We start from the raw sequence: 27,632 nt of genomic DNA, 5'->3' as shown, positions 1-27,632 counted from the left end.
TGGCTAGTTTTTTTTTTTGTATTTTTAGTAGAGACGGGGTTTCACCGTGTTAGCCAGGATGGTCTCGATCTCCTGACCTTGTGATCCGCCCGTCTCAGCCTCCCAAAGTGCTGGGATTACAGGCTTGAGCCACCGCGCCCGGCTGTTTTAAAGTCATAATATGATCATGTTATTCTCCTGCTTAAAGATACCCCATTGCCCATAGGATAAAGAGAAGCATCTTTAGTTTGCAGGTTCAACCTAACTCACCAACCCCTTCTCAAGTTGTTTTCCTGCCCACTTTCTGCCTTTCAAACCTACTGGGCTTTGGGTCCTTTGAATGCTTCATTCTCCTTTCCACATACAGTACAGTTTTATGTACATGACATGATCACCCTCTCCTTTCACCTAGGTCACGCCTACTCACCCTTCCGAGGTCAAATGGAACCTCGCTTATGCAGGAAGACCTCCCTAAATCTCCTAGACTGGTTCCAGCTGCTCTGCCATGACCTGTTATGCAAGTTCTGTGCCTCTTCATCCAAACAGTGATTAAGTACACGGCCAGATTACATGTTTAATATTTGTCTTCCCTCTAGAATTCAAACTTGAGGAGAGCAAGCATGCTTTTCTTATCTCTGTTGAATTTGCAGGGCCTAAAAATTGCTTTGTACATTTTCGTTGAATGAATGAAAGAACAGATGCTGAATGCAGTTATCTGCTCATGCTCAAGCTTCTGTCGTGGGCTTCTTTTCTCAAAAAAGTCAGAGTTGTTTGGGATTCTGCCCCGAGTCCTTATTTTTCTCTCTTTAGTTAGCCTTCCAGTGAGATGCCAGGGCATTGTTCACCATCCTGAGATTTATTTATTTATTTTTGAGAGATGGAGTCTTGCTCTGTTGCCCAGGCTGGAGGGCAGTGGCTCACTTGGCTCACTGCAGCCTTCACCTCCCAGGTTCAAGCAATTCTCATGACTCAGAGTAGCCGGGATTACAGGCGCCCACCACCACATCCACCTAATTTTTGTATGTTTAGTAGAGATGGGGTTTTGCCATGTTGGCCAGGCTAGTCTTGAACTCCTGACCTCAAGCAATCTGCCTGCCTTGGCCTCCCAAAGTGCTGGGATTATGGGCATGAGCCACTGCACCCAGCCTCATCCTGATGTTTATGACTGCAAAATGTGTATCTCCTGCCAAGACTTCTCTCCACAATTTCCCACCCTCAGAACAACCGCCTCTCAGACACTGTCATGGTCTCACACACAAGTACCTACACTTCATTTTTGGTACAAGCACCTCTGTAAAACTCTCATCTAGTTATCCCAGTAATTTCGTTGTTCACTTTCTTCCCAGGCTTTCAGAACAACTGGCAACTCTAGAATGCAACTTCTCCCTGTCACCGGTGAGCCTTTGCACAGCTGTGTTCAAACACATAGAGAGGAGTTGCAGGAACGGTGAAATGCAGGATATTTTGTAGGAGAGTAGCATAAGGACAGTCTTTCAGGCAGCTTTATTTCACTTATTCTGGAATCTTAAGCATTACATTTCCATCAATGACTTGGATGATGAAATAGAGAGCTATATTCAGGAAGTTTGCAGAATATATTTATAAGCTTTTGATTGAAGGACAATTCATGAATTGGAAAAATAACAAAAACATGATTAAATGAAATGAAAGGAAAAGCAGAATACTGCAAAAAGGGGAGAAACTGAAGAAAGGAAAAAGAACATTTGCTCTAAGCAAGCGTGGCTATCAAAGATTAAGAAAAGGAAAATGGGGTGTGATATGGTTTGGCTGTGTCCCCACCCAAATCTCATCCAGAATTGTAGTTCCTCTAATTCCCATGTGTCATGGGAGGGACCTGGTAGGAGGTAATTGATCATGGGGGTGGTTACCTTCATGCTGTTTTTGTGATAGCGAGTGAGTTCTCATGAGATCTGATGGTTTTATAAGGGGCTTTTCCCCACCTTTGCTCTGCACTTCTCCTTGCTGCTGCCATGTGAAGAAGGACATGTTTGCTTTGACTTCCACTGTGATTGTAAGTTTCCTGAGGCCTTCCCAGCCCTGCAGAACTGTGAGTCAATTAGACCTTTTTCCTTTATAAATTACCCCATCTTGGGTAAGTCTTTATTAGCAGTGTGAGAACAGACTAATACAGAGTCTTAGTGGAAAATGCCACAGCAGCACACTTCCAAAGCTGATCTGCTTCTGGTTGCATAAACACAACGTAGGGAGGAAGGAAAAGGAATTGATTGGTGCAATGAAAACATCCCTAATCCAGGAGCCTGAAGACGAAGATAAATTCAAGTCCTAGTTCTTCTGTATGTGAAACCTCAACAGAATAGGAGCCCATTCAATTTGGGAGAAAACAGAGATCATCTAATACAAACTCCTCACTAAAGACAAGAAATTTGAGCCCCCACAGAGAAGGAACTTCCAATGTCACACACCATGAAGTTATAGCGAGAGACCCTCTTTCTTCCAAACCTGGCTATCTCACAAACTTATAGGGAAAAACAAATGAGATTCTGTTTGTGAGCAATTCTTTCAGCATGCAATTGCAATGGAAGTATTGTTGAAAGGAGCAGCCACTGGTAATCCTCATTTATAAAGTAACACTGGTCAAATTAAAAATAGCTGTCAACACTAAAATATACAACTGGACCTATTCCACTTCTCAGGAGCCAAGAGAGCACCTAAAAGAGAGCCAGACAACTGAGGAGCAAGTGGTACAATAGAAAGCTAGAAGAAATAGTTAAGGACACTTATGTTTATTAGTGGATGTTTATTAAGCACTTAAGACATTGAATTAGGTGTTGGGGATCCAAAAATGACAGGCAAAGCCCCATCTCAACAGAACATACAATCTAGAAAGAGCAGGCAAATGTGTAACAAATACATTCACTAATGCAAAAGAATGAAGATAGAATTGTGCTCTGTGTCACAGAATTCTGTTCTGGGACCAATGGGGGCACTAAGGAAGACAGGACAAAGGTTCCTATCAGTGATGATCTCATGAGAGTAATTATTAAACCAGAAATGTGTCCTGACCAGGAGTGGCTCCTTTAGAGCAATGCCACACCTAGTTACACTTGAAATTAGGAGACAGGATGAGCTTTTGTTGTAGCATGAAAAGAGATGGGCAATAATGAGGAAAAATAGCTTTACAATGAAAGTTACTCCAAAGATTATTTGCTATAAATGGTATAGAATCTTCTTCTCAGAGAAAGGATGCACTGTCATCTGACTGGGGTGGCTTAACTATGTTCACTAAGGTTCTCAAGACTCCTAAACTGTTATTTTTGCAAAAACACAGTAATTTTAAAAATTGACTGTAAGCATGCCTGCTTAAGCACTCTAAAAGCAATTACTCGCTTATATCACAGTGACTCAAATGCTATGGTGTCTCCTAAAACCTGACTATTCTCCAAAGCCTTCTAGTTATAGATGGAAATTCTCATACTTAAAAACTTGTAACTTACAAGCCATCACAGGAGCAAAGCTATTATTCCAGAGCAAAAACCTATCAACACCGTCTGCTAACAAGACACGCAGTAACAATTATGCACCATCCTTTTAGTTCAAATATGCTTTTGCCTCAGGCATTAGCCATTATTCTAGTGTGTACTTGCTATGTTTACACTTAGTTTTGAGGTACTTTATGAACATTTACTCCAGTGTCTCCAATAAATGCAAAAACAATAAAGCTGGTAAAAAAAAAAATACTAGATTGAAGAAGCAGACAATCACAAATGAAACAAAAGCAGAAATATGGTATTAGAAAAAATTTTAAGAAAATTAAGTGTGCATAAGACTTTTCTCTTTGGCTCATAGGAGTAATTCAGTATGGCAAAGCAATGTGTCAAAACTGCTGCTCTAATCATCTTTAGCAAAAGATGAAAAAGAATAACTACCAAAATGAGAAAAAAAAAAAAAAAACAGAACAAAAAACCACAGTGAGCGTGGCAGCATTTAATGAAGAAGAAGCCTGGAAGATTATCCAAAGCTTCAGCATGATAAAAGTAGCCAGGCACTAGGGTGGCCAGGCACACTTGTAGGTGCCCAGGTCTTTTCAGATCTGCATAATGCAAAAGTCATTGGTGACATGTCCATCACAAGCAAAGTCAGTGGTGACATGCCCAGCACAGATGGGGCAGCTGTTCTTTGTCGGTAGACTCCATCCCATACAGGGGAACAAGACTTAGTGAGTAGAACAAGGCTGCAATTCAGCTTCCATTTGTGACCTCAGTTGGGTGGCCAACCTGCATCTACAAGTTGCTTGCTGGAAAACTCCTCAAAACACAAGTGGCACTCACCCTGAAGTGGGGATGCCTACCCAGAGTATTTTCATTATAGTGAAAATGCATCCGGTCTGGAAACAGATGCCAAGTGGAACTTACATTATCAAGGAGGAAAAGACTCTAATTGTAAAGCTCTCAGAAGAACAATTCACTGTCCTACTGGATGATAATGCACTGAGGAACCAGAGTCACAAGCCTCTTGTAGCCATAAGAACTTATGTGGGACAAATTGGTTTATTTACAACTTTTTAAGGTGTGGTTGGTGGCAGGCAAACATGTTCACCAACAATTCCTTCTACCACTGGTTGCATGTGCCATTTCTTTCCATTAAGAAATGAAGTTTATTTCCTTTCCCCTTGAACCTGGCCAGATCTTGTAACTTGCTTTACTTACTTTGATTTCTGCCCCTAAAAGAATGTAACAGAAACGATGCTCTGGAACTTCTGAGCCCAGGACTTAAGATTGGCAGTTTCTGCTTTCTCCCTCTTGGAAGTCAGCTGCCATGTAAAAAGTCCAACCACTCTGAGATCAGTATGCTACAAAGAAGCTCAGGCTACCAAAGGAAAGATCACATAGAGGAGAACCAAGGTACCCCAGCTCTGCCCCCAGCTCTGCCCCTGCTCATCAGCCACCTGAATGCAGTTGTTCCAACGATCCCAGGCAAGACCATCAGGAAAACTATACTAGTCAACTTACAAAATCATGAGATATAATACACTGCTTTACTTTTAAGCCACTAAGTTTTTTGGTTCTTTGTTTTGCAGAGCCTAATTAGATCATAAAAGTAGAGGAGCTTCTGTAGTAACAGGTGTGTGAGCCAAAAAACAGATACTTCCACAAGATTCCATAGAAACCACAATGAGTGGCAGGACGGCAATAATCCACACATGAAGAAACAAAGGCAAAAAGGAAAATTTTCTGTAAGAACCTCTGAAAATAGAAGGGCTACACTTGTTCCTCACTGGAGGAACAAGACCAGTGACCACTGACTGATAAAGCCTGCTGGAAGAAGATTCCTACATGAGGTAGGAGGTTTGCATAGATCAGTGGTTTTCAAACTATTTAGCAATAGAACTCCAATTGCAAAATTAATAAAGTTAGATTTTATTAGTAAATTATTTTTAAGTTTAAAGCCTTCCTTTTACTTCTTATAAAAGCCACTGATATGGTTTGGTTGTGTCCCCACTCAAGTCTCAACTTGAGTTGTATCTCCCAGAACTCCCACGTGTGTGGGAGGGACCCGGGGGGAGGTAACTGAATCATGGGGATCAGTCTTTCCTGTGCTGTTCTCGAGATAGTGAGTACGTCTCATGAGATCTGATGGGTTTACCAGGGGTTTCTGCTTTTGCTTCTTCCTCATTTTTCTCTTGCCACCACCATGTAAGAAGTGCCTTTCTCCTCCTGCCATGATTCGGAGGCACCCCCCCACCCAGCCACGTAGAGCTGTCAATTAAGCATCTTTTTCTTCCCAGTCTCAGGTGTGTCTTTGTCAGCAGTGTGAAAATGGACTGATACAGCCACCATCCATGAGATCAGTAAATGCATTTCAATGCAAACAAACCAAGTTTAATGGCAGCTATATTCCTTTTTTTTTTTTTTTTTTTTTGAAACCGGTGCTAGCTCTGTCGCCCAGGCTGGAGTGCAGTGGCATGATCTTGGCAACCCCCGCCTCCTGAGTTCAAGTGATTCTCCTGCTTCAGCCTCCCGAGTAGCTGGGATTACAGGTGCACGCCACCATGCTCTGCTATCTTTTGTAATTTTAGTAGAGACAGGGTTTTGCTATGTTGGCCAGCCTGGTCTTGAACTCCTGACCGCAAGTGATCTGCCCACCTCGGCCTCCCAAAGTGCTGGGATTACAGGCGTGAGCCACCACGCCTGGCCTATGGCAGCTATATTTTTATTCCCACTATCCATTTCATGTCCATATGTTGTTTTGGATGTACTGAATAGAGGAAATTCACATTAACCCAGAAGCAGGCTGAGGGGAACTCCAGTTCAAGGGCATGTCCCTCAGGCAAAGCAAAACACCCAAGACATGATGGTGCCCAGTGAATACGTCCTCAATGTGCAAAAGAGAGGTAGGTTGCAGGAAGGGAGTTCCTGATCGGATGCCTGTTTCCAAAAGTGGCCACTTGTGTGGCAGCTGGCGGTGATGAAGAGCCCTTTGCCTGGAACTGGTCCCAATCTGAGCCCCTCCACTTGCTGCTTAGTTCTGGAGCCACTTAAGATAATCCGTGCCGCCTTTATCCACTCAAGGCATAAGGAGCTCTCAGCCTCTTTTTCTTCCTTTTTCGCCAGGGAGGATGCCCTCTCTGGCACAGGCACAAGATCAGCACTGTCTCCTTCTGCAATTAGCCTGTTTCTTTCTCATCCCTCTGCCTGCTTTCACACAACCAGTACAGCTATTTTGTTATCTTTGCCATTTTATTTCCAAAGTTGCAGCTTATGTTGGGTGAACCTTCCCAAAGGAGATAATTTCACTAATGTCCATTTCATTCATTTTAAATTCATTCATTTAAAATTCAGTTTCATTAATTTCCATTGTGGAAGTTTAGGTGATGAACAAAAATCAATGGAGTTACTTTAGAGCCTCATGGGTTAGTGGTCTCTGAATAGTGATTTTGTTTGATTCACCTCAGCTGATGATAGGAATTCCAAGCAGCAAACAATCACTGAGTACCTGTTTTGTGGAAGGAAGGCACTGGTGTACACAAATGGAGGCTGTGGACTTCATATGTCATACCTAGTTTCAGACTTTAAGTACCTGTTTTGTGGAAGGAAGGCATTGGTGTACACAAATGGAGGCTGTGGACTTCATATGTCATGGTTTCAGACTTTACTGAAACAAGTATAGACACTAAATTGCTGTGGGCTCCCTGTATCTGACTGGATATTAGCTTCTTAGGCTATTTTCACAAGGACCGTTCTATCCACATCAGCACATGTAGTGCCCTGTGATGCAAAATGACTCCACTGATGGAAATGCCTTTCTCCTCTTTCCCTGCCTTTTGCCAAGGCTAAGGGAGCTGAAGGAGACATTAGGTAAAGGGACTGAAGAAAATGTAACAGACAGCAGCTCTAAACAGAATGACCTCTAGGAGATTTGCTAAGAGGAGGTCCTTCTGGGCTGAGTCAAAGTTTCCATTATTTTGGAGATTTTCTGGAATCTTCTGCTTTGTTTGTCATTCTGCCCTCCCTCAGGGTCCATAGCAGGGTACACATTACCTTTTCAAAAGCCACTTATCACTTTGCATGGCCACTGTGAATGTACATGTCTCTCACACATATTGTGAACTCCTTGAGGGAAGGAACTCTGCCCTGGACTTGTTTGTAACCCCTGTCCCTAGCTTAGTAGATATAAGAGGCCTTGCTTAAATAGTATTTTAATAAAGAGCCCTGTGTCCTCTACAGTTAAAAGACAAAGCAGGGAGCAGTTACAGTCTTGTGGGAAAGGTGGGAAAATTTGGGAAGATGGTAAAATCTGTTCCCTGATTCTTCTGGTACCTGCTGGTACCTTCTCGAGGCTGATAAACAAGTGTCATCTCCAGTAAGGAAGGGATGCTGTCCTGCTGTCAGGCACACAGACGCTGAGGCACGCTGCTGCCCTGAGCTTTCCATCTTTTTAACTTAATAATCCTCAACATTTTGGAGAGAAATCTTTTGATTTCCTTCAAGGTGTACATGGAAATTTTACCAAGATAGATCATATTCTGGGCCATCAATTACATTTCAATGAATATGAAAAGATTAAAATCCTACAAAGAATGGTCTCTGATCACAATGGAAATAAATTAGATATAAATAAGAAAAAGATATTTAGAAAATCCCCAAGCATTTGGAAACTAAGTAATACAATTAAAATGTCCCAAAAAGGTGTGGTAAATATTTGAAAAAGAAAATTTATGAGATGCAATTAAAACAGTGTTTAGGGGAAATTTTATAGCACCAAACACCTACATTAGAAAAGAAGAAACATCTTACTCAATATCTTCAGCTTCCATTTGAAGAAAGAAGTAAAAGAAGAGCAAAGTAAACCCAAAGTAAGCAGAAGAAAGGAAATAATAAAGAATATAAATCAATGAGATAGAAAACAATAAAACAATGAGGAAAAAAATCAATAAAACCAAAAGCTGTTTTGTTAAGGAGAAAAATTAAAATGAGACTCTGTAGCCAGTCTTATCAGGAAATAAGAGAAAAGACACAAATTACTAATATCAGGAATAAGAGAGGTAACATCACTATGGATTCTATACACCCTAAAGGGACAATAAAAGAATGTTCTGACTGGGCACGGTGGCTCACGCCTGTAATCCCAGCACTTTGGGAGTCTGAGGTGGGCGGATCACTTGAGCTCAGGAGTTCAAGACCACCCTGGCCAATATGGTGAAATCCCATCTCTACTAAAAATACAAAAATTAGCTGGGCATGGTGGTGCATGCCTGTGGTGCCAGCTACTCAGGAGACTGAGGTGGGAGAATCACTTGAACCCAGGAGATGGAGGTTGCAGTGAGCTGAGATCATGCCACTGCACTCCAGCCTGGGAGACAGAGTGAAAGACGTAATAAAAAAAAAAAAAAAAAAAGAATGTTCTAGAAACTTCATGCTTTCATGCTAACAAACATTCAACAACTTAAATGTACACGTTTCTTGAAAGACACAAATGAGCAAAGTTCACTCACAAATTACATAACATGAATAGCTCTCTATTAAAAGACATTGAAGGTGCAATTAAAATCCTTCCTCAGGCCAGGCACGGTGGCTCAAGCCTGTAATCTCAGCACTTTGAGAGGCCAAGACGGGCAGATCACGAGGTCAGGAATTCGAGACCATCCTGGCTAATCCGGTGAAACCCCGTCTCTACTAAAAAATACAAAAAACTAGCCTGGTGAGGTGGCAGGCGCCTGTAGTCCCAGCTACTCGGGAGGCTGAGGCAGGAGAATGGTGTAAACCCGGGAGGCAGAGCTTGCAGTGAGCTGAGATCCGGCCACTGCACTCCAGCCCCGGCGACAGAGCAAGACTCTGTCTCAAAAAAAAAAAAAAAAAAAAAAATCCTTCCTTAAAAAACAAAAAACAACAACTTCAGGCCTACATGGCTTCACTGGTGAATTTTACCAAATGTTTAAGAAGCAGTGACACCAGTTGTACACAAACTCTCCCAGAAAAGGAAAGAGACAGAACTCTTTCTTAACTCATCCAATGAGGCCAGCATTACCCTCCTACCAGACAACAACATGACTAGAAAAGGAAACTACCAACCAATGGCCCTCATAAACATAGATGCAAAAATTCTTATCAAAACTTTATTAAACTGAATCCAATAATATATAAAAAGGATAATAGATCATGACCCAATGAATTTCCCCTCCCAGGAATGCAAAGTTAGTTTAACATTTTAAAACTGATCAATGTAAGTAAATATATCAACAATTTAAAAAGAATCATACTGTCATCTCAATTGATGCAATAAGAGCATTTGACAAACCCAACACCTATTCCTGATAAAATCTCAACAAACTTGGAATAGAAGGGCACTTCATCCACCAGATAAAGGATTTACCTTTATCAGACGAGAAAAACCTAGACTCACCCCTACTTAATGGCGAAAGACTGAATGCTTTGTCCCTGAGAATAGGAACAAGACAAAGATTTATGTTATCACTTCTCTTCATCATTGTCCTGAAGGTTCTAATCAGTATAATAAGGAAAAATAAACAAAGGTAATAAAAGACATTCAGATTTGAAAGGAAAAAACAAACTCTCAATTCACTAATGACATTTTGTTAAAAATGTGATAAAAATCTACAAAAAAACTATTAGAACTACTATGTGCATTTAGCAAGGTTGCAAGATATAAGGTCACTATACAAAAATCAGCTACAATTCTATGTACTAGCAACAACTGCAGATTGAAATTTTTAAAAGCCACTTACAATAGTGACAAAAATGTCAAATACTTTGGGATTCATCTGTCAGAAGACGTACAGGACGAGTAAACTGAAAATGTCAAAATATTCCTGAGAGAAATTAAAGGTCTAAATAAATGGAGATATATACTTTGTTGGTAGATCAAAAGACTCAATAGTATTATAATGTCAATTCTCTAAAAAAAAAAATTTTTTTTTTGAGACAGAGTCTCTCTCTGTTGCTCTAGGCTGGAGAGATCTCAGTTCACTGCAATCTCCATCTCCTAGGTTCAAGAAATTCTCCTGCGTCAGCCTCCTGAGTAGCTGGGATTACAGGTGCCCACTGCCATGCCCAGCTAATTGTTGTATTTTTAGTAGAGACAGTTTCACCATGTTGGCCAGGCTAGTATCCAACTCCTGACTTTAAGTGATCCACACACCTCGGCCTTCCAAAGTGCTGGGATTACAGGCCTGAGCCACCGTGCCTGGCCAGTTCTCTCAAAACTGATCTAAAGAGTCAATGTAGTCTGCAGAAATTTTTGTTAAAATGTGCTAGTAAATGTATGTAATAATTTACATACTTTATAAGGAAATATAAGTTATCTTAAAAAGCCAACACCTTTGAAAAATAACATAGTTGGAAGACTTACATTACCTGACTTCAAGGGGAATGTTAAAGCTAGAGTAGTCAAAACAGTGCAGTAGTGGCATAAAAATAGACAGATCAATGGAAAAGAACAGAGTCCAGAAATAGGCCCCCACACATACAGTCATTTGTTTTTTCACAAAGCTGCAAAGGCTATTTAGTGGAGAAAGGGTAGTCTTTTTACTAAATGGTGTTGGAAAAATTACGTATTTTTATTTAAAAAAAAACATCGTTTCATACATCATAATATACACAAATATTAACTCAAAGTGAATGAGGCCTACTTGTAATGTCATGTAAATGTAAAACAAAAAACTATAAAATTCCTAGAAGAAAACATGCAAGAAAACTTTTGTGACCTTGGGTTAGGGAAAGATTTCTTAGATATACAACCCACAAGGGAAAAGCTGATAAATTGTGCATCATCAGAAATACCTTCTGGTCTTTGAAGAATGGTGTTAAGATAATGAAAATTACATAAAGAAGCTCAAAAACATAGCATTCAGATAATATAAAGAACCTCAAAAACACATTATTAGAAAACAAATAATGCATTTTAAAAATGGGCCCAAGATTTGAATGGACACTTTACCAAAGATGCTATACAAATGGCAGATGAGCAAGTTAGCTGATTCTCAGCATAATTAGTCATTTGGGAAATGAAAATTAAGGTGATTTTGGACCACATACTTATTAGAATGTTTAAAATTTAAAAGTCTGAACATACCAAGGACAGGATATATCCATAAAGTAAGGATAGGGAGGAACTGGGACTCTCATCCACTGCCAGTGAGAAGGTAAAATGGTACAACCAATTTGGAAAACAAGTTTAACAGGTTCTTTAAAAATTGAATATCCTTCTCTCATATGACCCAATCACTCAATTTCTTGTTATTTAGCGACAAAAAAAAATGAAAGCATATGTTCATACAAAGACTTATATACAAATGTTTCTTGCAATTTTATATATCATAAGTAAACTGGAAACAAGCCAAATGTTTATCACCAAGTAAATGAATAAGCAACTTGTGGTGTATTCATGTAATGGAACACTAGTAAGAAAAAATATGAAACAAACTACTGGTGCATGCAACAACATGAATTAATCCCAAAATAACTAGGCTGAGTGAAAGAAGTTAAGCAAAAAACAAAGAATACTTAGTGTATGATCACATTTACATAAAATGCTAGGAATTGCAAACCAATCTCAAGTCAGAAAGCAGATCAGTCAGCAATTGCCTGGCTTAGGCAGTGGGGCAGGAGGAAGGGCGTGAGAAAACATTTGGAGGGGGTGGATGTGTTCAGTCTTGACTGTGGTCATAGTTTTATGAGTGTTATCCAGAAGTCAAAACTTATTAAATCTTGCAATTTAAACATGTATAACTTTTGCATATGAATCAAAGGAGTTTTATCTATACCTGCTAATATGGAAAAATTTCCAAAATATGTTTTATATAGAAAAAGAGAGAAGGCTTACAGCAGGATTTATGGTATACCACATTAGTTGTTTGGCATTTTTTTAGAGACATCCATATGTAGTCTGGTCATCGAATGAAATTTCTGAGAGGATTCACAAGAAACTGTCAATAGCAGTTCTCTGTAGGTAAAGGGAACTGAGGTTTTATGGGGGTTTAGAAGGAAAATAATCTTGTCTTTCATTTTGCACAGTTCTATACTATTTGAAGGTTTTACATGATTTACATATTACTTTTATAAAAACGATTCTCCAAAAAAGGGATCTGGAAAGACTTGGGCAAAAAAGAAACATTGTAAGAGTAATTTCTGCCCAAAGCAAATGGTACTGGAGCTAGTGCTCAGTGTCTATGTAGGTATCTGTAAAGCCTGACAGTTGTATGTCTTCTGGAATTTAACTTTGTGTTTTACTAAATCACACATACAAAAGCTTGAACATCGGTGAAAACTGCTGCACTGCTGCATATATTAGGGTGGAGACTGCTATGTGTCCCCCAATATGTTTCAGAGAGCTTCCTGCCTTCCCATCTCTCTTCTGCTGTATCTTTTCCTTGTAGAGATCTCATGGTAGTCAGACTTCTTACAGGATGGATGAAGGGTCTCAGTATGAGTATCCTAAGAGAGATGGCAAAGGTTTCATTTCCTACCTTCCTGACGAATCACACAGCTTCACTTCTGCCACACTCTGAAGGGTTGCCCAGGTTTGAGTGGAAGGGGCATGTTCCCCATTTCTTGATGGAATATCCAGGGGTTCATGGACACATTTTCAAACCCTCACAGAGACCTTTTTTTCTAAAGATAGTGTATGCATGTGCCCTTTCCCACTTCCTCATCATCCAGTCCGCTGCCTGGAATGTGGCTTTTCCCAGGCTGGACCTTGTGGCTGCCTCCAGGCCCTGCCCAGGAACAAGGCGGAAGGGCTCTGGGTCATGTTGGAACATCGCAGCAGCCCCTCCACACCTACTTAAGCTCTGGCTGCTAGTTTGTTTGAGAAAATGTAATTTCGAGTTTTCCGTCACTCAAAGCCAAACCTAATCCATACTGATGAGCAAAGTCAGCAGGACTCGACAGTGAAGGCCCTAAAAGGATTGGTCAGTAAGAGTAATCCGATGAGAACACAGGAAAAACAGCATTCCACAGCCTACCACTCTTGAAAATGTGGGGTTACTTTATTGACCTGGCAGGGAGAAATCCAATGTTGACTTGTGATGGGTAAAGTCCTCAAGCATTGGGCTACCTTTGTTGGATTTGAATTGCTGTGAGTCTAATGCATGTCTGGGGGTGGTGTGTGTGTCTTGAAGGCAGTGAAACTGAGAGCCTGGGATGCATGTTTATCTGGCTTATCTCATTAGATTCTTTGATCAAAACTCACAAATTCTGAAATCAGAGCACTTCTATCACGTCTTAACCCAAAGCAGCGTTTCGAATCATAAATGAGATTTGGGGGCAGATTCCAAGGGCTGCTTAAGGTAGGCAATTATTCAAGTGGGGGAATTATATGATGAGTAGTTATATATAATTTATATACGAGTAACATAAGTTCAACCCACTCCCACTATGATTAATATTTTTCTGTGTAAAATATTCATGCAGTTGTTTTTTTGAGAAAAAAACTTAACAAAATGCCTTTGAAATTATTTTGTGAATTGCCTATTATTTGCCCATTGGTCAACTGGAGTTTTCCTCTGTGTGGTATCTATTTGTTTCTTTCTAAATCAAGGGTTCTAGCAGAATTAATTTTGGTGCATCAAATGTCAGTCTTAGAAAATCATAAATGTTCCATGTTGGGTATTGCCAGATGTTGGGCATATCAAAAGATGAATAATCTTTTGGTTGATAATTGCTAGAGAGACTTATGGTTTACTGACCTGCTGGGTACCTGCAGATTTATTGACTTAGTGCTAATTAAATTGTTGTCTGCTGTTTTTGAGATTCTGCCATAGAATCATGCCTGTCAGTAGCACAGACTTTGTGCAGGAGGCTTGAACTGGATTGACACAGACATTTTTCCTAAGTGCTTCCCTGGAGTGGGGCAGAGGTGAGGAGAGAGAGTAGGATAGCTTCACAGAGGTTAAAGATGTACAAACAAAAACTTCAACTTGGGCACCTGTTTTAGTTTCTTGGAGTTTTGTTTGTTTGTTTGTTCTTTTGAGTTTGGTTTTTGGTTTTCTTAGATTTTGAAGCTGTATGTCTAAGCTTGCTGCATTTCCCTCCAGAATTATCTCTTTGAATAGGAGCTTTGTTTGACGGTCATTCTGATTTCTTTCAGCATATAACATTTAGGAAAAATTTAAGTATATACTGTGCTGCATGCTGCTGGGTTGTGAATAGATAAGTCATTTGGGATAACTTTACCAAAAAAAAAAAGTGTATGTTTTTCCATTTAGGATATAACTGAAGAAATTATAGGAGTGGAGCTAATCAGCATCCGTGGTCACATCAAGTCTATAAAGTCCCTTTGCATCTGGTTTTTAGGATTAGAGCTGATCAAGAAGCCAAGCTGGGACTTGCAGTCAACTGCTTTGCTCTGCCGGCCACTAAGGATGTGGCCTTTTCACGGGTGACTGAGTGTTCCTCAGCTCCTCAGTTTCCTCCTCTGGAACATCGTGATAGTAATCATACTATCCTATAGGATTGTTGTGAAGATTAAAAGACCACATATGCAAAGCCTTTAGAATAATAAGTAAACATTGGTTGGTATTTGTATTAATCCATTCTCGCTTTGCTACAAAGGAATACCTGAGGCTGGGTAATTTATAAAGAAAAGAGATTTAATTTGCTTATGGTTCTGCAGGCTGTACAGGAAGCATGGCTCAGGAGGCCTCAGGAAACTTTCAATCATGGTGCAGGGCAAAGGAGCAGCAGGTTCATCTTACATGGCCAGAGCAGGAGGAAGAGGGCGCGGAGGGAGGGGCTACACACTTTCAAACAACCAGATCTCACTCCCAAGGGGAGTGGTGCTAAACCATTCATGAGCAATCCTCCCCCAAGATCCAACCACCTCCTACCAGGTCCCACCTCCAACACTGGGGATTATCGTTCAACATGAGATTTGATGGGGACACAGATCCAAACCTTATCAGTATTGTTCATTTTAATTTTTATCATCATCATTAATTGTGTAATAAAACTCACATTTATAACGACCTTTTACAGTTTGCAAAGTTTCACAGCTGACATCTCATTTGACCTCAATTGTCTGTAATGAAATTGTGTACTAATTTTGCCATTCTGTTTTAGAGATGAGGAAACTGAGGTTAGAAAGGTTAAAAATCTTTCTCAAATGACTACTAAGTGATCAAAGCTGAAACTCATAATGAGCTCTGCTGAATCCAATCTTAACTCTCTATTTACTGCTTCACCCTGCTTTTCCATAGTATCGTCAAATTTAGAACCAGAGGAAATCTCAGAAAACATTTAATTTGCGCCTTTCATTATATGGATGGAAAAAATGAGGCTCAGAAATAATGAAGACTTGCCTAAAATCACGTATCTTGGAGCAGACCCAGAATTCTTGATTACTATCTAAAAGCCCTTTCTCCACTACCATATATCAGATAGTAAAAATTCCAGTAAGGCATTGAGGAAGTGGTGATAACATTCCCACACAAAGAATAAGGTTTCCTTTTAGTAACTTGAGATTCTTAATGTCATTGCTTTTCTGCAAGCCAACTGTTATAAAATTGCTGTAAAAGCCAAAACATCCTTTCCATCAATGAGTTATTGTTGTACATAGAAGATTCCTTTAATTTCCCTTTTGTAGCAAAGACTTCAGTTTCATCTAGTAATTTCTCTCTGTCTCATGGAAAACAGAGAATGTTATGGTGTGATCGTTCTCATGTTTAGTGTTTCCAGGAGCTACGAGGTGTGTCTGAAACACAAGGAGGTCAGTTTTCACATGTGGCTTCTGGAAGCAGAAAAGGAATAAGGACATGTTGGAACATGTTTCATCTTGCAACCTCAGCAGAATAAGTGCATATGGTTTTGCGGTAGCAGTTTTCTTATGCATTTCAGGACATAGCCAAATAAAAGTCCATTTGGTACAAACGATAGGTATCAAATTTTGCGTAAAGTCAACTCTTTCAAGCCCGAGCCTGTGTTTTGGGAGACACAGGGAAGAAGTAATGTCTGGAGCAAGTGTGTATGACTGGTGTAAACAGTGCTTTAAAGATAGACAAACAAACCAAACAAAAGCAGGTGTCTACCACCATGCCTAAAGGGGTGATCTAATTGCTCATTAGAATGGAAACATTTCTGGGAAGGGCTTCATCTCCCAACTCGTCACCAGATTACTCTTCCCCTCTGACTAAGGGGAAGGGCATTTCTGAAAGGTGACCTTCCAGCTTTCACATATCTCAAGACCTTTCCCACCTCAGAGCCTTCACTCATCCTGTCTTTCCATCTGCAATGCTCCTTCCATGCCTGGGCACATCTCACGCTCATCAAAAATGTTTTCCTTGACCACTCCATTTAAAATAGGTCACCCAGCCCTGTTCTTTAAATTCACATCCTAGGCCAGGCGCAGTGGCTCACGCCTGTAATCCCAGTACTTTGGGACGCCATGGTGGGTGGATCACCTGAAGCCAGGAGTTCGAGACCAGCCTGACTAACATGCTGAAACCCCATCTCTACTAAAAATACAAAAATTAGCTGGTCGTGGTGGCAGGTACCTGGGAGGCTGAGGCAGGAGAATTGCTGGAACCCAGGAGACGGAGGTTGCAGTGAGCCAAGATGGTGCCACTGCACTCCAGCCTGGGTGACAAAGCAAGACTCCATTTCAAAAAAAAAAAAAAAAAATTATATCCTATTTGCTTCTTGTACAGCACTTATCACAACCTGAAATTACTTGCTGTTGTTGCAGTGGATAGTCTATTTCTCCAGCTAGATGTTAATATCCATGAATGGAAATAACATTTAGCCTAAATTCAGTGCCCGGAAGGTGCTCAGTAAACATGTGCTGAAAGAAGATAGTCGGTTTGGTCAATCAGACAGAGATGTGAGATCATTGCTGAAGAGTTAAATTTAACTGAAGCATTTAGAAAAAAAAAATTGAACTAGATGAAATTATGGTATGGCTATAAATCATCAGCAGCCATGGGTATTTTTGTTTTTGTTTTGTTTTGAGACAGAGTTTCACTCTTGTTGCCCAAGCTGGAGTGCAATGGCGCAATCTCGGCTCACTGCCACCTCTGCCTCCTGGGTTCAAGCAATTCTCCTTCCTCAGCCTCCCAAGTAGCTGGGATTACAGGCGCCTGCCACCACACCCCGCTAATTTTTTGTATTTTTAGTAGAAATGAGGTTTCACCAGGTTAGCCAGGTTGGTCTCGAACTCCTGACCTCAGGTAATCTGCCTGCCTCAGCCTCCCAAAGTGCTGGGATTACAGGCGTGAGCCACCATGCCTGGCCAGCAGCTGATGTTTTTAAACCACAAAGTTGATTTATTTAAATTTGTCCTAGAAGTGTAATTCCAATGTCATAAGTAGCTTATCTTTTGAAATCAAAGTAAAACCGATTTGAAATCAAAGTAAAACCACATGTGTGTAGTCATAGCTCTAAATCCCTCCAGTTCTCTCCAGATTTAGGAGAGGAAACTGGTTTATAGTGATCTTTGGCCTTCTCTGGGTCCACCTTTCATTTTCCTTGCATTGGTATAGCTTATGGATATTGATCTATATCTATATTCATATCTATATGTACACTCCCCTATCAAAATTCCACATATATGGAACGAATGTACATATTCTACTGTCCAATCCTTCCAGATCTAGATGTGGAACTTAGTCTGGTTCTATTCCCTGATCCAGATGTGGAACCCAAGTACATACAAACACATAAACTGTGTTGCCCTTCCCCACTTTCAAATTCCCACTCTTTTCTTTTGTAGGAGTTCACTCTCTCTTGCCAAGTTATTCCTTAGGGATTTTACTATAAACTCTAAGCTACTTTTTAAGGTATTTTTCTCAGGCAAAACCAATTCCATCTCTAAAAGAAATTCTGGTGCTGTTAAAATAATTTATTATTAACAGTTCGTTGCATTAGTTAAAGTTCATTTGGTTTTAAATAACAGAATCCAAATTACGCTGAGGTAAGCAGGTTAAGGAATTTATTGTAAGGATACCATCATTTCTTTTTCTTTCTTTCTTTCTTTTTTTACCTCAAGGATACTGTGGTTTTAAGGGAACTTAAGGAAGAACTAAATAGCTAGACCTTAAGACAGTGTCTCATTGTAAAAATGCAGATGTTAGATGCATAGTCTCTGAGGATCACAGGTAATTCCTATAGAAGGAGAAATTAGTGTGACCTGAACAGACACCCCCAGAAATGTTTATGGTGTGACCTAATGAGTGTACAAGATTTTATTCCATTTCTAGAGATCAAGTTCGAGTGAGTCACTGGCAACAGAACACTTCACTGACTCCAGAGCACGGTCACAGAAAATCATTTTCAATTTTTAGAAAATGTAGTCATTGTTTCACCTTATTTTTTAAAAACTCTTTTACCATGCAAGTGAAATATGCATGAGAGTGAGAAGAAATAATTTTTTTTTTTTTTTGGGATACAGAGTCTCACCCTGTTGCCCGGACTAGAGTGCAGTGGCGCGATCTCGGCTCACTGCAGCATCTGCCTGCCGGGTTCAAGCGATTCTCCTGCCTCAGCCTCCCAAGTAGCTGGGATTACAGGCACGCACCACCATGCCCGGCTAATTTTTGTATTTTTAGTAGAGATGGTGTTTCACCATATTGGCCAGGCTGGTCTCAAACTCCTGACCTCAGGCGATCCGCCCACCTCGGCCTCCCAAAGTGCTGGGATTACAGGCATAAGCCACCGCGCCTGATCAATAATTCATTTTTAAACAAAATGGTGCCAGAAATTACCTTGACCTTTGAAGTGATCATCTTAAAAGCTTCTTTATTCCAAAGAAGTTGTCATTTTTAGCATTTTTTTTTGTACACACACTCTGTCCCTATGAGGGATGTAATAAATACTTCACTCCTACAAAACATGAGATATATTATCTACTATCTTATTACAGATGAGAGAATTCAGGCTTAGAAAAGTACAGTGACTCAGCTAAGATTTCGTATCTAGTAAATATTTGTAAGAATATTCATTCATGGTTCAGGCTCCAAAGATATGATTAAAAAGTGTTCTATTTCTAATAAAAAAAAGTTCCTAAAAAACACAATGACCATGTCTAAGCTCATATTTTTTTGTCCATATGAGAGAAAAGGCTTTAAAACATGTATCAGCCTAGTTCCCTTCTGAAGCTGTGGCCAGGCGTTTCATCTTGCAGATGTCGCAGCACCCTCTAGTGGCACAATGAAGACATAGACCTCGAGAGCGATTTTTTTCATTTGAAAACTGAGGCCTTCATTTTTAAGGGTAACAGGGATTAATGGGGGACTTCTAATTAAAAATAAAATGACCAGCTATGTTTATCATCTCTATTTCAACAACTCCACTAAAATGGAGACAACAAGATTAAAATGTTATTAATCCACAGAGGCAAAGAGAACTGGAGACGATCCCATAGGGCAGTGGTCCCCAACTTTTTGGCACCAGGGAGCAGTTTTGTGGAAGACAATTTTTCCACGTTCCAGGGTGCGGGAGGAGAAGACGGTTTCAGGATGATTCAAGTACCTTACATTTATTGTGAACTTTATTTCTACTGTTACATTGTAATATATAATGAAATCATTACACGACTCTCCCACCGTAGAATCTGTGGGAGCCCTGAACTTGTTTTCTTGCAACTAGATGGACCCATCTGGGGCTGATGGGAGACAGTGACACCTGAAGTGTGTCGTTTATGTCCAGTCTACTCCATAATCTCATTTTGGTCGCTGTCACTGCAGAAAAGCCTGCTTCACAAGGATAGGGTGTTGGAAATGGAAGCAGGCTTTTCAGTGCTTTTGTGGCCATTTTAGGATATTCGGCCTTGACTTTAATACAGAACATTCGGAGATTTGAAGTTGTCTCAAACAAATTTTTTTTTTTTGAGATGGAGTCTCACTCTTTTTGCCCAGGTTGGAGTGCAATGGCGCAATTTCGGCTCACTGCAACCTCCGCCTCCTGGATTCAAGTGATTCTCCTGCCTCAGCCTCCCAAGTAGCTGGGATTACAGGCACGAGCTACCATGCCCAGCAAATTTTTTGTATCTTTAATAGAGATGGGGTTTCACTATATTGGCCAGGCTGGTCTCAAACTCCTGATCTTGTGATCCACCCACCTTGGCCTCCCAATGTGTTAAACATACTTTTAAGGGCACCAAATGCAGCTGTGCAACTGAAGTACATCAACTCACTTTCCACTATAAAGCCTGCCACCAGATGCAGCTTGTCACCTGCCACTCACTGATAGGGTTTTGATACGAGTCTGCAAGCAGTTGATTTATTTGGTCTCTGTGCCATAAAACCTCTCTGCTAATGTTAGTCTGTATTTGCAGCCACTCCCCAGCGCTAGCATCACGCCTCAGCTCCACCTCCGATCACAGGCATTAGATTTTCGTAAGTGTGCAACCTAGGTCCCTTATGTATAATTTACAATAGGGTTTGAGCTCCTATACGAATCTAATGCTGCTGCCGATCTGACGGGAGGCAGTGATGTCAGCAATGAGGAGTGGCTGTAATTACAGATGAAGTTTCACTTGCTCACCCGCGCTCACCTCCTACTGTACCACCTGGATCCTAACAGGCCACTGACTGGTACCAGTCCATGGCCCAGGGGCTGGGGACCCCAGCCATAGGTGACAAAAGACTTCAATAAAATCCTTAGAAGACAGGAGGAGAGATGGGGGTTACTGACCTAACAGAACAGAGGAAGTTAAGGTTAGTGGCCTGTATGAGGGACAGCTGATGAAACTGGTTCTGTCTTGCTCTGAAGATCACCTACGGGGTTCAAAGCTTGAAGTCACTATATTCTGTGAGCAGAGAGATGAGGCAAGGGGCTGCAAACTGAGCGGATTCAAATTCTGTTCACCCGGCTACTCACATTGGAGTCAGGAGGTTCATACTCAGGACAGTTTCAGTCCTACTGCTCTGAGCTCAGGGATAGCAGTCCCAGTATAGACCAGGAGGACAAAGGGAGGGAAATGAGGGAAGATCCACACACTGAATGGCGGGTCTTCAACCTCCTTCACGCACTGCTCCCATGCTCCTTTCTGGAGAAGCCAGAGTACAGCCATTGGAAGTCCCTCAGGAAGAAGGCTGGCTGACTGGTGAGTCTTCTGCGAAGCTAGCCTTCAACAAACCCAGCCCTGCTTGTTTAGGTTTTTCTCTAAAATATGAATAGATGGTCAAAGTGAAGCGGCATCATTTTCTGGGGTAAATACCTGAGATTCCTTGTCTCACGGCCACGGAAAACTAGGACACAGACACACCAAGAGTGAGCTTAAGGTGGAAGTTGAATAGGCGAAAGAAAGAGAAGAGCTCCCTCTGCTGCAGAGAGAGGGGTCCTGAAAGGGTTTCCGCTTCCGTGGTGAAATGCAGGGGTTTTATAGACAGTTTGAGAAGGCGGTGTCTGTTTTACATAGGGCATGAAAGATTGGTTAGTGTGCCATTTTATTGGGTGTGAAAAGGTGGCTGCCCACCCGAATCTTTTATTATGCACATGGTTCTCTACCTGGCCAGCGCCATGCTGCCTGTTTCTTTACACGTGGTGATAAAAGAGAAGATGGGGCCTCCATGTTGAACATGCCTGGCCCCCAGGTAGCCTTTCCTCCTGGCACAGCTGCCGGCATTCACCCATGCAAGCTTCCAGCTTCCAGCTTGCTTAACTATGTTTGCAGCTCGATTTTTTCAGGCTGCTCTTTGTTAGAAAAGAACAATTTCTTAGGCTACTTTTTGTCAGAAGTGAAGCCTTGTCAAGGACTCTTTTACCGTCAATATCTGCGTAAACAATTTCTACCTTCAGTATCAAGATGTCATCACACATTTCAGGAAAGTCATTACCATGAAAAATGCAAACCAAAACCAACTTAGTGGAAACAAAAGACGCAGGAGAGGGTAAAACGCTACACTTAAATCAGAAGAGCATGTTATGTAAAAATACATAAATTTTTAAAAGTAAAGACTTCTTCAAAGTTTATAAAGATGGTAACTAAAGTAACAATTCATTATAAATTCTGAAGGCTGAAGTTGCAGAATTTTCATAAATGCTAAACATTTTTTTAAAAACTAGGAGTTGCTCTGAACCTACTCTGGTTCTAGGGGTACCTGATTCTCCAGTTGTTTTTTGCTCACTTAAACTCTGTCAAATTTAATTTGTTTAAAGTTTTTCTTTTATCAGATGGTATTGTAAGGTTCTTGTATCAGTTTGAATCTCGAGAGCATGCCAACAGACAACATGAGCCAGTGTGGAGAGCAACATGCTGGCTTTTTTTTTTTTTTTTTTTTTTTTTTTGAGACATAGTCCCGCTCTGTGGCCCAGGCTGGAGTGCAGTGGCGCGATCTCAGCTCACTGCAAGCTCCGCCTCCCGCGTTCCCGCCATTTTCCTGCCTCAGCCTCCCGAGTAGCTGGGACTACAGGCGCCCGCCACGGCGCCCGGCTAGTTTTTTGTATTTTTAGTAGAGACGGGGTTTCACCGTGTTAGCCAGGATGGTCTCTACCTCCTGATCTTGTGATCCGCCAGCCTCGGCCTCCCAAAGTGCTGGGATTACAGGCATGAGCCAGCGCGCCCGGCCTAACACGCTGTTTTAATGAGCCCCTGGGTGCAGGCGAGCTGAGGCCTAAAATGGCGTCAGCCCCAAGTGAGGAGGCGCAAAGGTTTTATAGTCTCCCGTAAACAGGAAGTGTCCTGGTCTGACATACCTGCAACATTGCACCCGGGTGGCCTCTTTCTCGATCTTCAGGGGTACTTCTTTCTGCGTCTTCAGCCGTGGTTGTGTTCCTGCCGCTCTCTTCCTGCTTCTACTCTCTTGCTGGCGCACCTGCTCACGCACGCACCCTGCTGACGGCAAGCGGCCTTGCGCAAGCCTTGGGGCCCGGCGTGAGAAGTGAGGAGTTACTCATCCTCTTAAGCTCTCGGTCCGGGCGAGAAACTGACAGTATCGGAAGTGGGATTCACATAGCGCTTCCAGTGACCCTCCAGGAATACCGAGTGACCCGACAAGGTACTGTGACCACCCTATGAGTTCATTTTGCCCGCTGCCCAGATAGAGACAATTTATCAAGACAGGAAAATTGCAATAGAGAAAGAGCTTAATTCATGCAGAGCTGGCTGAACAGAAGAGTGGAGAGTTTTATTATTAGCCAAATCAGCCTCCTCCCCGAAAATTTGGAATCCAGACTCTTTCAGTGATAGTTGGGGAAAGAGAGGGGAGGTGACTAGGCAATAGGTTCTTGCTGCTGGTTGGTTGGGGGTACAATCATAAGGATATTGGAGATGGTCCTCATGCACGCTGAGCCGCTTCTGGATGGGGCCGCGGGAGTGGTTGGCAGGTCTGGGTGGAGCCATCAGTCATCGGACAAGCAAAAACCTGAAAAGACATCTGAAAAGGCCGATAATGGGTTCTACAATAGTGATGTGATTTGCAGGAGTAATTGGGGAAGTTGCATGTCTTGTGACCTCCAGAATAATGGCAGGTAATCATCTATGTCTACACCTGAGCAGAAATCAGGCTCCTCCCATCCTCTTAGCCTGGTGGTCTCTCATCAGCTTTACAAAGGTAGTTGAGCTTTAGAGAAGAGCTATTATCGTTTAAACTATAAACTAAATGTCTCCCAAAATTAGATTGGCCCATGCCCAGGAATAATGAAGGGCAGTTTAAAAGGTGCAGGCAAGATGCGGGGTGGTTAAATCAGATTTCTTTCACTGCCATAATTTTCTCACTGTTAGAAGTTTTGCAGAGGGAGTTTCAGTACCCGCCAGCCCGCTGTGTCCATTGCTCTCTCACAACTGGGGATGACTGCTAAATTCTCTCTCAGATTCTGAAGCCCCGCGGATTTGTGTTTTGAGCTATCTGAGTTTGTTTGAGCAAATTTTTTATCCAAACTGCATTCAGAAGTTGTGACAGAAACTGGACTGGGTCCAGGATCAGATTGGATCCAAGAATTAACTAGCCTGGATCCAGTTAGAGACCTCATTTGTCTGACTGGGTCAGAGGGCAACTGGCAGTAAATGGCAACATTGCGGGTGGTGTGAAGTTTGGCTTTTGGAAACTCGCAGGGATTTTTGTATTCTATCACCTTTGTTTCTTTTTCTTACATGCTTAGTAGGGAAAATCATTGACAAAGTTGATCAAGTGGATCTGAGAGCCAAAGGCAAGGTTCAATGCAAAAATGAAACCCTTAATTTCTGAAGAGCTGAATATACTCCACCTTCCAGCTATGCCTACATTTACATGGACAAATATGAGTCCCTGGAAGCAGCAAACGCTTACAAAACTGTCAGAATCTTCCTAAAGATGATTTAAAACCACAGTGGAATATTCCAAATGAACAATACCGCACTTTAAGAAGTGCACTTAGAAATGAGGTCTCTCGAATTGGGCTAATCCAGGGATGTCTGTTGTTGTGCCTCTAAAAAGGTTTCAATACTTTTGTTGCCTCTTTTAAAAGACTCTTTACAAAAGGCATGTGAAAAGCTTAAAGGACTAGCTGATTTTTAAAAATTGGCATAATTACTCTCACCCCAAAGGCCAAAAGAAAGCTGGATTAAATGTTTATAAAAGGTAGGCCCTTTCTTAAAGGTAGGCAGTTGGCTTGCTTGTTTTTCAGAGCTATCCATGCTGAGTCCAGGCAGAGAGACTATTTCTTTGCCCTACTCCTTAATTGGCTCTGCCTATTTTATTTTCTGTCCCTTTTAGCTAAGACATAGAAGCCAAGTTAAAAAGACCACCTATTGAACTAAGTGGGTCTGAAAGTACACCTTTCTAGCATTTTGCTGGCTGTTTTGAAACTCTTTTGTAAAAGAAATTTACATGCATAGAAGAAACCTCCATTTGCAAGGATGTCTGCCTGTGTGCACTGGGAAAATAAAGAGGACTCAGTCACTAGAAACTCTGTCCATGGGTTGAAATGTACATGGCAAATCTTACTTTTGTTTAAGGTGTCTTTCCTGGCCATCTTAACTGGGCTTTTGCCTATACCCTTCTTTATTGAGTTGAGCATATGACGGTACAATATTTAGGCCTGAGGTCTTAATTCTGTGATTTTGATCACAGCAGGAGTCTGATCATGCTAAATGCTATGTAATCAAACTGAAACTTTAAGGAAGCAGATCCCAAAATAGACCAATTTTTTAATTCCCAGTTTTTTTCCCCGATACAGGAAATTTCAGCAGAACAGGAAAATTCTCTTTGCTATAACCCTGAAGTAACCATTTTTGTTTTGTTTTGTTCTGTTTCCTTCTTCTCACTTTATAAAACCCCCTGTTCTGCTATTTCCCTGTGGAATCTGAGACCAAATACGTCCCTTGATAATGGTGTCGGGGTGATGTCAATGCTTACACAGTTTTGCTCAATCTCTCAAAATTGAGAATTTGACCAAAATTGAGAGGTTGGCCAAAAGAGATGAACTGTTAAATTAAGTTTGGTCTAAAGCTGCCTTCTGACATGTTTTAGGTACAGCCTAAAAGTATCTGTGTCCGTAGTGAACTTTTGATGAATAGAGTCAAACTCTGTAAGATATTTGAAGAGATTTATTCTGAGCCAAATATGAGTGACCATGGCCCGTGACACAACCCTCAGGAGGCCCTGAGGACATGTGCCTGAGGTGGTCGGGGTGCAGCTGGTTTTATACATTTTAGGGAGACATGAGACTTTGATCAAATATTAGGTTCGTGCAAAAGTAATTGTTGTTTTTGCCATTCAAAGGAATTTAAATACATTTGAGAAATACATTGGTTTGGTCCAGAAAGGCAGGACAACTCAAAGTTGGGTTTTGGGAGCTTCCAGCTTTCAGGTAGATTTTAAAATTTTCTCATTGACAATCGGTTGAGTATATCTAAAGACCTGGGATCAATAAAAAGGCATGACTGGGTTAAGATAAAGGATTGTGCAGACCCAAGTTCTTATTTGCAGAAGAAGCCTTCAGGTAATAGGCTTCACAGAGAATAGGTTGTAAAATGTTTTTTATGAGACTTAAAGTCTGTGTTGATATTAACGCCTGACAGGTATCATGAGGCATGTGTGACCCCCACTTCCTGGCAAGGTCTGAAACAGTGTCTCAGGTTAAACTTTGAAGCAGTCTTGGCTGAGGAAGAAGTCTATTCAGATGGATGGGGGGCCTTAGAATTTTTTGTTTTACAGAACTGGCACCTAATTGAATGTGTGAATAGAAAACACCTAGGTGCTCAGAAAAATGGGTAGTGAATTATTCATCTTCATATACCAATCACAGAGTTTTGGCCTGTCATAGGCAGCCAGCTGTTCAAACCACATTCAAATAAGGTGAATGCTGAGCTGTAACCAATCCGGCTGCTTCTGTACCTCACTCCCTTTTCTGTACATCATTTTCCTTTTTCTGTTCATCAATTTTCTCTGACTACACAGCAGCACAGAGCTGCTCTGAACCTATTTTGTTTCTGTGTCTAATTTTTGAGCCTGATTTGTGAATCATTCTTTGCTCAAATTCTGTTAAATTAGGCCGAGTGCGGTGGCTCACGCCTACAATCCTAGCACTTTAGGAGGCTGAGGCAGGCAGATCATTTGAGGTTAGTAGTTCAAGACCAGCCTGGGCAACATAGCAAAACCCCATCTCTACTAAAAATACAAAAATTAACCAGGCGTGGTGGCGGGTGCCTGTAATCCCAGTTACATGGGAGGCTGAGGTAGTAGAATCGCTTGAACCTGGGAGGCAGAGGTTGCAGTGAACCAGGGTTGTACCACTGCACTCCAGGCCAGGCAACAGAGGGAGACTCCAGCTCTAAAAAAATACAAATTAAAATTAAATTATGTTACATTAAAACTGAAGTAGATGGGAAATAGGAGATGAGAAAATTGGAAGCTGAGAGCATATCTAAGTGAGGAAAATCTTCGGTCTGTTACGATTTTCAGAAAGACAAACGAGAAGAGAAAACAGAGGTGCTGTGTGATTTTAAAATGACACGCCATGCAGGGCTTTTCCCCCTTATAATGACCGGTACTTGGTAGGCCTTCAGTAAAGAGACTTGGGACATTTCATTCTGGGAATTGTTCTTGGAGAGCTTTCCTTGTAAGCAGAAACAGAGCTCATTCTTTTTAAATGCTTCATAATACGCTATTGTCTAGAACTGAATAGCCTACTTCACTACCCATTCCTCTGTTCAGAACATCTAGGTGTTTCTATTTAATATTTTAAAATATTTTTTGGCATTACAAACAATGTTGCAATAGATACCCTAGAATACTTCTCCTT

Source organism: Colobus angolensis, unplaced genomic scaffold (assembly GCF_000951035.1).
Source record: "Colobus angolensis palliatus isolate OR3802 unplaced genomic scaffold, Cang.pa_1.0 Scaffold210, whole genome shotgun sequence".
Classification (NCBI taxonomy): domain Eukaryota; kingdom Metazoa; phylum Chordata; class Mammalia; order Primates; family Cercopithecidae; genus Colobus; species Colobus angolensis.
The sequence above is the reverse complement of the archived record's forward strand: the minus strand, read 5'-3'. Positions refer to the sequence as shown.